Here is a 14,017-nt window from a genome sequence, read left to right as displayed (position 1 = left end):
TATACTGTATATATATATATATATAAAAATATATGCAAAATAATTGTACCGCTTTCAGCACCTAAAATCCGAAAGCATCATACCGCCAGGGAGGTTAAACAGAGAGCAGGGAATACTGCATTTTACTAAAAGTGTATGCATAACCATATTTTCTTTTTAGTTTTGGGAAGGCTTTGAGTTTTAAGGTAGGAAAGACCTAAAGTAGTTCTAAAGGCTGGGCATGTTTTACCCTAATGCATTCCCTGTGATCGTATCACCCCCTCACCACCTTGTATACTTACCTGAGCTCAAACACAGTCCAGCACGGTGCTGTGCCAATCTGCAGCAGCTCTCTTCTCACATAGGCAGCAGTGAAAACCATTGGCTCCTGCTGCTATCAATCAAATCCTGTGAGCAGAGAGTGGGGAGCAGGGCTGAGCCGTGCTGTATGTGTTAATAGATGCATACAGTGGTTTCTTATTGTGGCCCCCTGAGAAGAGGAGAAGCCTGGAGCACTGGTGGGAGACCACAGAAAAGGAGGTTAGAGCCTTCTCTCTGCAATACTATTGCACAGAGCAGGCAAGTATAACATGTTTATTATTTTATTTAAAAACAATTAAGCTTTACAATTAATTTAAACCCCCTGTCAGGTAATCCAGTTGAATAACTTGTCAATGATGATCAACTGGATGATTTACCCTCACTTCTTACTCTGGTGACAACTCTAAAAATTTAGAATTTTGAACTTTTTAGAAATTCCTCCTGCTCATGTTTAGCTTGAATTCGCTGGCTCTGACGTTTGGAAGACCATAGTTTCCTCTTATTAAAATACTTTGCTCCACCTTCCTGACCCTTGCCTGGTGAAATCTGAAGTTGTTCAAGTACCCTCTCTTTCCTTCTCCCTTAGCTTTCCTTCACTGTTTCCCTCTTCTTTAGCTTTCCTTTCTCACTTTCCTCTATTCTCCTCTCTATTACCTCCCTAAGTTTTAAATTGCAATACCTGTGGATGTCTACGCATACGTTCTCAGCCTGGTGTACCCACGATTCGTACTGAGATGTTCTTTTCTATTTATTACCACGATAACCCTTCCTTGAGTGTTATTTATACTGTATCTTTGTTCTACAGTGGGGACTGTACCCCCCCCCCTCCTTTTTTATTAATATATACTCTATTTGATGTTCACTGTTCTTTTACTTTTTTGCAATTTCAAATAAAAATATATTTGTTTTTAAAAATTTGAATCCCCCATCTCTTTCTGTCTCATTGACAGTGGTTGTTAGGATAAAAAGTGGGGTAAATCTTTCCAATTGTGACCCAGGTCACAATAAAAGCTTGACAAATGGTCTAACCACTTACCACAAAGTTTACTCTTAACATGCATTTTATGCTTGTTTATTTCACTTATTCTTTTGTTTCTCTTCTCAGTTGTCCCCTCATTGCTCTGGAGACTTAATTATCAGCCCTTCTGAGATGTGTCACACAGAATACTAAGCCTTTCTTTAACCCTAGGGGTATTCTGCATGTAAAAGTTTGCTTATTTGGTTTGGGTGATCGAAGTCATGGTTGACATTTTATTTAGTATAGTTTTTATCTGTTTTAGGTGTTCAAAGCTTGCTTTCTTTCATATTATGTCTACTTTACTTGTACTTTAGTAATCACTTTTACTTTAATATTTTATTGTTCCTATTAGGGAGGCTAGCAAAACTCACAAATCATATCATAACTGAACACCAAGCAGAAAATATATCTATTTATAGGTGGTTTCTGGCCACTGCACACATGCTATTTGCCTAAGTTGCTTCCTATTAAATGATGATTGGAAAAGTGTTAATTAAAACATTAAATGTTAGGGGTTTAAACGATGCTGTTAAGCACTATTCTTCATCCAAGCATCTGCCTACAGAAGATACACCTTACAGTTATATTCCAGGTATGGATCTTTTTGCATAGTTACAATGGTCCAGGTTAAACCAGCTGCATGGTGAATACAGAGGGACACTCGCTTGGTATGGGCCCTATTCACCTAATGCCTTGCATTTCTGGTCACTGTCCCATCTCTCCACCTTGACCAATCAGGAAACACCTTGTATTCATTGAGAAAAATGCAAGGAATTCTGAAATTGGTGCCTTTGCCGAGCAAGCAACCCACCTGCGTTCATTATGCAGTAGGGCAGCCCATCGAAATGGGACCCGGAAAACAGTGGTGATCACTGTAGTGGAAGTAGTGATTACTACAGTGATTTTTAGCTTCCATAATGATTCTATATATATGATATATGAATAGTTACTTTGGTCCAAGATAAACCAATATAACTATGCAAAAAATCCATACCTGGAATTCGGCTTTAAAAAATATCTTAATGTATACGTACATTAGGTAAAATACAACTGTTCATTCCTACTGCAGCTCATACTAAAATCTGTCTAAACTCTTTCAATGGATATTTCATTCTTCTTTATGCAGGCATTGATAGAGACATTGCGTAGCTGCTAACATACAGAACAACCATTCAAGAGAGATACAGTATAAAGAAAGTAATGCAATTTCTTATGTTAAACTACTATAGCCAACCATCTTTGTTGCTGACTTTAGCTATATAATTGGTGTGGTTGTTGATAAGTGACATGGTATCAGTCACATCTTTTCCTTGGCCATAAAATCCTTTGGCAAATACATTATTAAATTGTATCCAAAAGACATCAAAAATATGCATTAACCAGAAGGCTCCGTTCACATTAGGTCGCTCCGACTTAAGGGGCGACCTGTGAAGTCGCGTGCAGCGCGACTTCGGTGCGACTTGCACGGACTTGACATAATGGAAGTCAATGCAAGTCGCCTCCAGGTCGCCCCGAAGTAGTACAGGACCCTTTTTCTAAGTCGGAGCGATGTGTCGCTCCTATTAGAACCGGTTCTGTACTACACTATGGGAGCGACGGTGCACGACTTGTCAGGCGGACCAAGTCGCCTGACAAGTCGTACCAGTGTGAATGGACACGAAGGCCTGCAATGTTTACAGTATGCTCTTTCTGTACACAACAGAGAAGATTTAAATTAATATTAGACAGTATGTAGAATAATCAGTACACAACGTACTGGCAGGGACTATGGAAATCCCACATTAGGCCACTGTCTCCCAGGGGGTAATAACCCAACCACTGAGAATGTTTATCACATGGAAGCTAACCTTATAAAATGCAACAATGGCTTTAATATGTTACTACAATGATCATACAAGTGATTGAATGAAAGTGTTTGGATTTCATACTGCCACTGTTTAGTTGTCAAGGAAAAATTAATGGAACACATGGGGGGCCGTGTTGTCTCCTGCAGGTAGAGGAGGAATAATAACTGCTTATGGCAATAACAACCTTGATTCTGTCTGATTTGCTGAAAGAAAAGTGCTAATGCAACATCAATGCAAAAATAAAAAGGCCAAAGATAAACTTAGAAACACTCATCAATAAAACAAAATAATGCTACCCTGTTCCTGGACAACCGCTGATGAAAAAAACAAGGTCTCTTAACTGCAAAGTCTGACCTTGTTTGACAAGAGAAAATGGACAGCATTAGAGACACATACAAAAAACAAATGGACCAATTCTATCCTGCTCAAAGGTTTCAAGATTCATTGCTGTGCAATGCTTACTAAAGACCAAGGATGTTATAACAATTTTAGGTTGGTATTATGTGAGACAAATGAAAGAACTGTCAATAAAGCATGTCTACTAGATTGAAAATTTCCAGTCAGAGAAAAATGTATGCAAGAATTTTTCTAGTAGTAATGGTAGTTTACTTTAATATGCATAGGTATATTACATGCAGACCACAAATTTCTAAGGGGTTAATTTGTAATCTTAGGCCTTATGCACACAAGCAAAAAAAAAAAAAACATATGCAGCTTTTAATGGCCTTTTTATTTTATTTATTTTTTTATGCCTTTGAAACCAGCTTTGTTTCAGTCATTTTGTCCTTGCACATTGTTTTGTTTGGATTCGTATGCTTATGCACATACATTTATTCCAGTGGCTAGAATAAAATGGATATTCTGGGCAGTAGTCAATCTAAAAGCCATATGTCTGCAAATGTGCAAAAACGCATGTAACTATAGACTTGACTTTTGTGCCAGCTCCTGGCAGAAGGATGCAGCACAGATAGGAGTATTTTAATACACTAATTTGTATGATGCCTAATTATTGAAGTGATACAGAATAATAATTGTTTTCATGATATGCCTATAGAGGCTCACAAATTAGATAACGTCATATTAACTAATTGAATCAAAGTAAGTGAAACGAAATGTGTCAAATGCCCTTTCTACTTCAATAAATATTATGTATCTTGATAAAGTTGGGTCCCTTGTGCTTCTGGGCCCCCTAACAGTTGTATACACTATATTGTCAAAGGTATTGGGATGCCTGCCTTTACACGCACATGAACTTTAATGGCATCCCAGTCTTAGTCCGTAGGGTTCAATATTGAGTTGGCCCATCCTTTGCAGCTATAACAGCTTTAATTCTTTTGGTAAGGCTGTCCACAAGGTTTAGCAGTGTGTTTATGGGAATGTTTGACAATTCTTCCAGAAGTGCATTTGTGAGGTCAGGTACTGATGTTGGACAAGAAGGCATGGCTCGCAGTTCTTGCTCTAATTCATTCCAATGGAGTCCTATTGGGATGAGGGCAGGACTTTGTACAGGCAAGTCAAGTTCTTCCACCCCAAACTCGCTAATCCAAGTTTTATGGAACTTGCTTTGTGCACTGGTGCGCAGTCATGATGGAAAGGGGCCACCTCCAAACTGTTCCCACAAAGTTGGGAGCATGAAAAAATGTCTTTGCATGTTGAGGCGTTAAGAGTTCCCTTCACTGGAACAAAGGGGCCAAGCCACATCGCTGGCTAGAGATGGGCTCAGGTAACTATTAGGAGGGCTGCTGCAGAATGCATTAAAATTTAAAAAAAAAACAGACTTTACGATCACTTTAAGTGTTTCCTTCACTTGAACTAAGGGGCCGAGCCCAACCCCGAAAAACAACCCCACACTGTAATACCCCCTCCCCCAAATGATTTGGAACAGTGCAAAAAGCAAGGCCTATAAAGACATGAATGAGCAAGTTTGGGGTGGAGGAACTTGACTGGTTTGCATAGAGTCCTGACCTCAACCCGACAGGACACTTTTGAGATGAATTAGAGCAGAGACTGCGAGCCAGGTCTTCTTGTCCAAACTCATTGCCTGACCTCACAAATGCTCTTCTGGAAGAATGGTCAAGCATTCCCATAGACACACTCCTAAACCTTGTGGACAACCTACCCAGAAGAGTTGAAGCTGTTATAGCTGCAAAGGATGGGCCAACTTAATATTGAACCCAACAGACTAAGACTGGGATTGCCATTAAAGTTCATGTGCGTGTAAAGGCAGGCATCCCAATACTTTTGACAATATAGTGTGGATTGTTAGGCTTGTAGCTATGTTCTTGAATATAATGTGCTATAGACAACATAGATAAGATATTACGACATACAGTATGTGTAGTTAAAATATGCTCCTCATTCTAGACTGATCTAGCCAAGTTAGATAGCTTAGACCAAGCTCTAAAACAACACACCGAAAGACTTCACAAATTGAATTTTATGTATCATATACAGATTTAAACGCATTTCAGCTTCAGGAATTTCTGAGGCCTGTCTTCCTGCTTAAGTTTACAATGCAAATTTTGATGTCTGAGATGAGGACAAATAAATTGATTTGCCCAAGGACACAAGTAGCTGACACAAGGATTCAGATCAAGACTTAAAATAAATCTTTCAGTTAGTGTCTTTACCAGTGAGCTATCTAATCTGCTGCTCATCTACATGTTCAGTATTGGCAGGTGCTCAGAAACATCACCACATATAATTTGAGCTGAATATAAAGCTACCAGTTTTAATAGGAATAATCTGCTATCCCATATCGATGCTGGGACTAGGCAATGATATGTCATAGTTAACAAACAAACAAAAAAAAAAAAGTTTAAAAGAGATTGAATAACTTAATCACTGTGGACAAAAAACAAACTAGTTATGCCATGAAGGATAATCCCACCCATGAGTTCATGATGTGTGCAGTGGACAGTGTGTCTTTCTTCAGTGGTCACTGTTACAACTTCCTATTTTGATATTTAGCATTGTAATTAGTTGAAGCTCTTATATGCAGTTAACAGACTTTCCCTGCATCAGAATCATGCAAATTGTAAAAATGTGTCTATCATCCAGTCCTCAATTTGTACTGGAATGCGATGGTACTGCTTACCAGTTCCTGGCACTGGTCTTCACTTCAGCAGGAGCTTATAAATGTCCTACACTTGGTCTGCTATTGAGAATAAAGAGTTCTTCCACTACTTGGTGCTGAACTGCTGCCCTTACCTGTCCTTTAGTGCCCCTGACAAAGCACATTCTCCCCATTTTGGTAAGGACAAGGGCCTCTTCCCCACAGCCCTGGTGGTTGTGGGGTTCTTCTGTCATCTGGAAAAACATTTAAAAATAAGAGGGCCCCCTGATACTGCAACCCCCATGTGCATAAGTAATGCATATACAGTACCCCGACTTATTCGCAAAAAGAAATGTAGATATTAAATAAAGACACACACCTTTTGACACCTCCTTTGTAAAAAAAAAAAAAAACCTCCCCCTGAAATTTTCCACAATGTAAATCCATCATTAATCACATTATCCAGTACTGCAAATTATTTTCAATCATGATAAACAATGCCCACTGACTTACCAAAGCAAAAAATCTGCCAAACACTCAGCATGTCTGATCATATCTCTCAGATAACCATATTTGGTCAATGATGTCATGGGTGGACTGCCCACCATATTTTTTTTTATTTTTTTATTTGCGGTGTCTATGTTAAAATCCATAGGTCACCTCCTTGCTGCCTGTTTTAATCCTGCAAATGTGGCTCCCCCTTGCTGCCACCTTGTGCATTACACATGGCTGCAGGGTGATTGAGGCACAGCTCGACTTGCTTGAATGGGTCATATTTGTTGGCCATACTGACCACAGAAACATAACAGAGGGATCATTTTTTTAGCACCCGATAAGCAAAGCATCATGGCCATGGCATGTGTACACCAATGTCTGGCTGCCTTTGCAGCTTAAGGGTGGGTGGTTAAGGGGGACAGTAAAGACCTAGCTCAACCACTCCCCAAACACAAGTGTAAAGGACCCTCGAAGGAAAAAAGTACATTGAATGCCCTCTCTCCATTCAATGACTGATAAGCTGCAATATATTATATTTTTTTTTTTTTTGGGGGGGTTGAGATAAACTGTAAATATTGGTATTTGCCAGAGTACTTGGCATGGCCGAGACTATTGTGAGATATAAAAAGCATGCCAGGGCTGCTTAGCTTGAAAAAGCATGATTGTAATACAAAAATATCACTGTTAGTCCCAAAACATTCTGTAGTTGAATCTAAAAATGTTAATAACTTCTTAGTGGAGATAAATTTATTATACGAACATGTTTTGCCCTACCTTGTCTAGCAATAACCAGCCACATATGCTGGCGAATTCTGCATGTCACAACTGCTTATTCGTTTAGTTCAGTAAACAGATGTTTACTCAGGACATGTGTTACTTGCTACATTTTCTGCTCTCTACCAGTGTACCTGATAAGAATGCCAGAGTCATATAACTGTAATGTAAATATAAATTACAGTTATATGACTCTGGCATACTTACCATAATTTATTTTACCCCAGCTCATCATATACTGTATAAAAGCTGTGTCTGGAGGATTGTGGAGGGACAGCATTGCCTTGCTTCTCTATCTGACTTACAGAAGATTTGCTCTCAGCCTCTCCAGACACAGAGCAGTGCACAATCTCTTTTCATTGTGTGCAGAGCATTGTAAGTGCCCTATTTTTGTCTGGCTGATGTATACCCATTCAGTGCAGCGTCAATGACCGGTGACATGGAATCTCCCAGCTGCTCGGTGCCCCAGTGCTGAACTCATCTGTTCATGGCTCCAGCAGATGTTCCTGCTTTTAGGAGAGGAAAATTTGTTTACGCACCATTTTCTTCATTAGATGATCTTATGAATGTGTATGAGAGACAGGTATTAACCCATTTCTTTCATGGAAAACGGCAGTATATTATGTTCTGAACAAGGCCCTTCAGCAAAACAAAGCTACTCATAAACTACCTCTTACGGAGTGCTGGTCACCTGCAGGTTATGGTATTTTACTGTTTTTTTTTTTTTAAATGCATGCAGAGTCTCAAGAAATAAAAATAAAGCCATCTCATGTGGTTGTTCACCCAAAAGAATGTTTTCGAAATTATATCCATATAGTAAACTCACTGGCCTTCAGCTACTCTTCTGGGATAGATGACCTCTCCTCACAGCAGGAGGTACCAAGGATGCGGACTTGCTATACACTATAGTAACTGCTAAATGCTAAAATCTGGAAGCCAAATAGTGGTATAATACAGTTCAGCAGTTTTTTACAATAAGGCATATACAGTAAGTGTAGTTCACATAAGGAGGAAGTGGAAGGGAATTAAAGTCCATCTACATGTGCCTTGAACATATACTATCCGGTAAATGACCATTTTGGGTGGTTCACGTGGAAACCTTCAGCACTACGTTTGCAGTGATCAATATAAGTTATTTGTGCACACTTTACTTCTCCGTCTGGTAAGGAGGAATTTCACCTGGTGGTGGGGTGTTAATCACACTGAAGTTGAAGATATCTTTCAACCGTTGAGCACTTATTTGATTTCATTTTATATGGACACTTAAAGATTTATGTTTTTGACTTTATGATTACACCTTGCAACCCTTTATCCATTTGTTTGTTGAGTTGTCAACCATTTTGGATCTTTTATATTGTTTTAGCGCACCCCATTTTATCACTTTAATACTTTATTCAGGCATTGAATTCGGGTAGCAGCTTTGACACATCACTATCAGCGCACTCCATACACATACTATAATATACAGTAAATAAATAGGTACACTGGTAAATATTTAGTATTGCTTCTCCTTTTATCTAATCCTATGATTGTGGCTATAGGAACTGATGAAGCACTAAAATTGGACAGAGTAACATTTCTCATTGTGTCATTCCATGCCTATCCCTCCCACTGATATAAACAGAAAATGTTTGACCAAGCTACACACTGCACTGAAATGGAATGTTTAGGGTTGTAGTACTTATTTATTTATTGTCTTAAAAAGTAAAAAGTATATATTTTTTAGTCAGGTAATTTTGAATTAAATTGCATTTTGTAAATAAATATATATACAGTATCTCCCAAAATTGAGTACACCCCTCACATTTTTGAAAATATTTTACTATATCTTTTCATGTGACAACACTGAAGAAATGACACTTTGCTACAATGTAAAGCAGTGAGTGTACAGCTTGTATAAGTGTATGTTTTCTCTCCCCTCAAAATAACACAAAAGTGAGTACACCTCTAAGTAAAAATGTCCAAATTGGGCCCAATTAGCCATTTTCCCTCCCTGGTGTCATGTGACTGTTTAGTGTTACAAGGTCTCAGGTGTGAATGGGGAGCAGGTGTTTTACATTTGGTGTTATCACTCTCACTCTCTCATACTGGTCACTGGAAGTTCAGCATGGCACCTCATGGCAAAGAACTCTCTGAGGATCGAAAAAAAAAAAGAATTGTTGCTCTACATAAAGATGGCTACCTTCAGCGCTTGCCTAAATGGAAATTGGACATGTGTACTCAATATGATACAACAGAATATACATAAATTGCATTTAAAGTGCATATGTGCATAAATAAATAAAGCAACAATGACAATACTTAATCCCGTGCTCTGTGGCTTTGAAAAACATTAAGTGTGAAAAATGTATAAAAAAATAAATATATAAATTAATAAATCATGCTAATTCAAAAATAATGGTAAATGACGTTAGAGTCTGTAAGTAATTAGTCCAGTGCAAACATGATACATTTCTTGTGCAAAATAGAAAGAGTTCTGTGCAAGCATAAAGTGCAGGTGCTACAGGTGATCTTCCCCACCAGCCATGTAGTGACTAGGGTTCACTGACAGAATAAATCCAAAAGTGGTTATGAATGGGCCACTCACCAGAAGATGTTTGTCTTGACTGCTGTATAGCATCAAGACCATGCAGTGCTTTGGTGGTCACCCCGACCAGAAATGGTATCTGTTGTATCCAACAGCAGAGCATGATCCCCTCCCTTCGGAGACTGGGCCACAGGGCAGTATTCTAACATGATAATGACCCCAAACACACCTCCAACTCGACCACAGCCTTGCTAAAGAAGCTGAGGGTAAAGGTGATGGACTGGCCAAGCATGTCTCCAGACCTAAACCCTATTTAGGATCTGTGGGGCATCCTCTAATGGAAGGTGGATGAGCGCAAGGTCTTTAACATCCACCAGCTCAGGGGTGTCATCATGAAGGAGTGGAAGAGGACTCCAGTGGCAATCTGTGAAGCTCTGGTGAACTCTATGCCCAAGAGGATTAAGGCAATGCTCGAAAATAATGGTGGCCACACAAAATATTGACACTTTGGGCCCAATTTTGACATGTAAACTTAGGGGTGTACTCACTTTTGTTGCCAGTGGCTTAGACATTATTGGCTCTATGTTACGTTGTTTTGAGGGGACAGCAAATTTACACTGTTATACAAACAAACTGTACACTCACTACTTTACATTGTAGAAAAGTGTCATTTCTTCAGTGTTGTCACATGAAAAGATATAATAAAATACTTACAAAAATGTGGGGGGTGTACTCACTTTTGTGAGATACTGTATATAAATATATATATATATATATATATATATATATATATATATATAGATATATATATATATATATATATAGATATATATTTACAGGATGCAACTCTGAAAGGTGCTCTAGAATCAACTGGCGATTTCCTTTAGTTACACGTAGATCATAGTTTGAATCGGCAGGCAGAAAGGACACAGGTCCTCCATCCCTCTGGTTCACACAACACTGTGTGGAGTGCTTATCAAGCGTCTCAAATTTAAACTCTGCTGTTGATTCTAGAATGCTATGCAAATGCAGGGGTTGAATTACCAAAACTGGATACTGTAAAATGTGCTGTAGCTCTACATAGAAACTGATCAGCTTCCAGGTTTTTTCTGTCAAACCTTAATTGAACAAGCTGAAGTTAGAAGCTGCTTGGCTACCTCGGACAGCTGCACCAGATTTTGCATTCTCCGGTTTTGGTAAATGAACAGTAGCGATCGACCAATTATCGGCAAAGCCGATTATCGGAGGGCCGATATTAACTTTTGTCGATATATCTGTATCGGCCCCAGAACTGGCCGATATTACCGATATTCCAAATATTGCTCATGTAAGGGTAAAATTTTGTCACGTAGCATAATTCCGTTTACAAATGTTATTGAATATGCCACTCACATATGTACAAAAGATATAAGCCATTCCACATTAGCAGATTTGCTGGCAGATCAGTATCTCTCACCCACTTGCCGTAAATAATACCCGGGGGATACCGCTCCGTTCGGCATTCACTCTATATCGCTCCGTCCCTCACCCGCTCCATCTCCCATCCACCCGATACCGCTCCGTCTCTCACCCACTTGCTGTAAGTGACACCTGGGTGATACTGCTCCGTCCGGCATACGATCTCGGAGGTCACGTGGTCATGGCATAACCACGTGACCTCTGAGATGGTATGCCGGACGGAGCGGTATCACCTGGGTGTCACTTACGGCAAATGGGTGAGAGATGGAGCGGTATCGGGTGGGAGGGAGACGGAGCGGGTGAGAGATGGAGTGGGTGAGAGATGGAGCGGTATCGAGTGGGTGCTGGACGGAGCGGTATTACCCTGGTATCATGTACGGCAAGTGGGTGAGAGATACTGATCTGCCAGCAGATCTGCTAATGTGGAATTGCTTATATCTTTTGTACATATGTGAGTGGCATATTAAATAAAATTTGTAAACGGAATTATGCTATCTGGCATCATTTTACCCTTACATGAGCATCACCACCTAATGGTTGGAGGAGGAGAAGACTAGTCTCGGACCCTGACATAGGATGTACAAAATATCGTCCCATATCAGCTGATACCGATACGTTGTGACCAATATATTGGTATCGGTATTGGCCCTGAAAAAAACCATATCGGTCTATCCCTACCCCACAGTGTCACGGAAGCCCCTGTATTAACTATTTATTTTTAAAATGTATGCTAACCCTAAAATGATTATTTTAATTATGTATTTCTTTAGTAATAAGCAATCTTGTACATTTTGCTTCTTCTTCCACTAAGCACTCATTTAGTAGTAAATACTTGTTAAAGTTGCCAGTCCTCCTCTTTTACTACTGCAAAGTGACCACTCCAATCATTACATTTTATCTGTGTTAAAAGAGTGGTCAGAGTGGTCAGTTTGCATCCCTAAGCCTACTGATCATAGCTGCAGAATGCCATGCAGACACATGGTGTGCCTGTAGTCCTGTAGTTAGCTTTGTTGCCCTGACCCCCAGGCAGCCCTGCTTTACAGGATCGGCAGTGGCTTACTTTTCTCCTCTGCCCGTCATCCCTGTTTTAGATACACCCCCTGCTTGATTGACAGTGGCTTTCTGCACTGTCCTACATGCCATTCTGCTGTCTATTATCCCTGCTGCACATATGCCCCTGAATAAAAGTAGCTTTTCCCTCTCTCTATACATCACTCTTGTTGCTGTCCACCCTGCTGCAGACATGCCCCCACCCCCAATCTCATTACACCTCCCTACTTGATTGACAGCCTCTTTCCCCACTGTTCTAAACATCATTTAGCTGCCTGTTTCTGTGTTGCAGACAAACCTCCTACACTGGGAAAACAGGAAAGGAAGAAGGAGGTGAAGTCACATGGTTCTAAGAGAAATAAAATAAAATATGGTATCTAAGCTATTTTTTTTTAATAAAATACATTTTATTACACCCCTAGAAATCTATTTCCAATAGGATACTGTCCTTAGCTTTCACTGATTTCACAAATAGATTGATAAACATTTTTATCCAAATAAGGAAAAAAAAAGTTTTAGATGATTGTAAAAATAAAAAAAGTATATATTTAACCATTAAATTTTTTTGGGGACTGCCAATTGTTAGAGATGTTTAAGAGCAGATGGATTATGTCTGTAATCTTGAGCCCTTTAACATTAAGCAGAAATCTATATTTGATTCTAATTTCTATGTTCCTGTAAAAGGATAGTGGTTGTTTTAATGGCCAATAAAAGGCTTTACAAAAAAAGTATTACATTATTGCAGTCTGTTTTGTTCCCTATGCACCCTATATTGCATGGGTGAACCATCTTTTAGGTAAAGTGCTGAACTGTAATCAGATCCACAGGCCTACACTCTGCTTGGTAATAACTCCATAGGTTTTTTCTATCAACCCCTATGGTACAAACCTTGTTCTTGTTAAAGCCAGATTTTTTTTTTTATTATTGTTTGCTTTGGATAGAGAGAAAATAAAAAAATGGAGATGTCATAAGAAAAGCACTAGAGGGGAAATCTTCCAATGAGATTTTCTTTTTCCAAAAGACAACTGTCTAACATTTTCATCACTTTGGAGTTATTTCTTCTCCCTTACTGTGGTGTCTACAAATATTGTGTACTTTAAGTGGTGTATTGATAATTTACTTCTTCAGATTATCAGAGCCTTCTAATAATATGTAGAAAATCTCAATTCTGATCACTGGTGTCTCTAATTACAACGTTCCACTCAATAAGATGCTATACTCTTGCTTGTAATGGAAGATCCATATTTACACAACGTTTCTGACACCAATGCTTTTAGGACCACACATTAAAAACCACTGATCACCAATAATTTTTATAATCAGTTGAAATTGCATTAGGAGAAACTGCTCTAGAAACACAAATGACAAACAGCAGTTTATACTATTCAGTAGGAAAATGTGCCCAAAAGACATAGTTATCAAAACATTATTTAGAGTTTCATTCCTTTATTAAATTTCCTTTTAAAATTTGAAAGTGTATCTAAACCCAAGAT

At 39.0% G+C, this 14,017-nt stretch overlaps 1 protein-coding gene across 1 annotated transcript in view; it reads right to left on the bottom strand.

Moving 5' to 3' along the window:
- TMEM132C (transmembrane protein 132C) overlaps window positions 1-14,017 on the bottom strand; it is an 843,198-nt gene that overhangs the window by 314,854 nt on the left and 514,327 nt on the right. The gene's annotated exons all lie outside the window — the stretch shown is intronic.

The sequence above is a fragment of the Pelophylax lessonae genome (genome assembly GCF_965119305.1).
Source record: "Pelophylax lessonae genome assembly, chromosome: 1".
NCBI lineage: Eukaryota > Metazoa > Chordata > Amphibia > Anura > Ranidae > Pelophylax > Pelophylax lessonae.
This window is presented reverse-complemented; position numbering and strand designations above follow the sequence as displayed.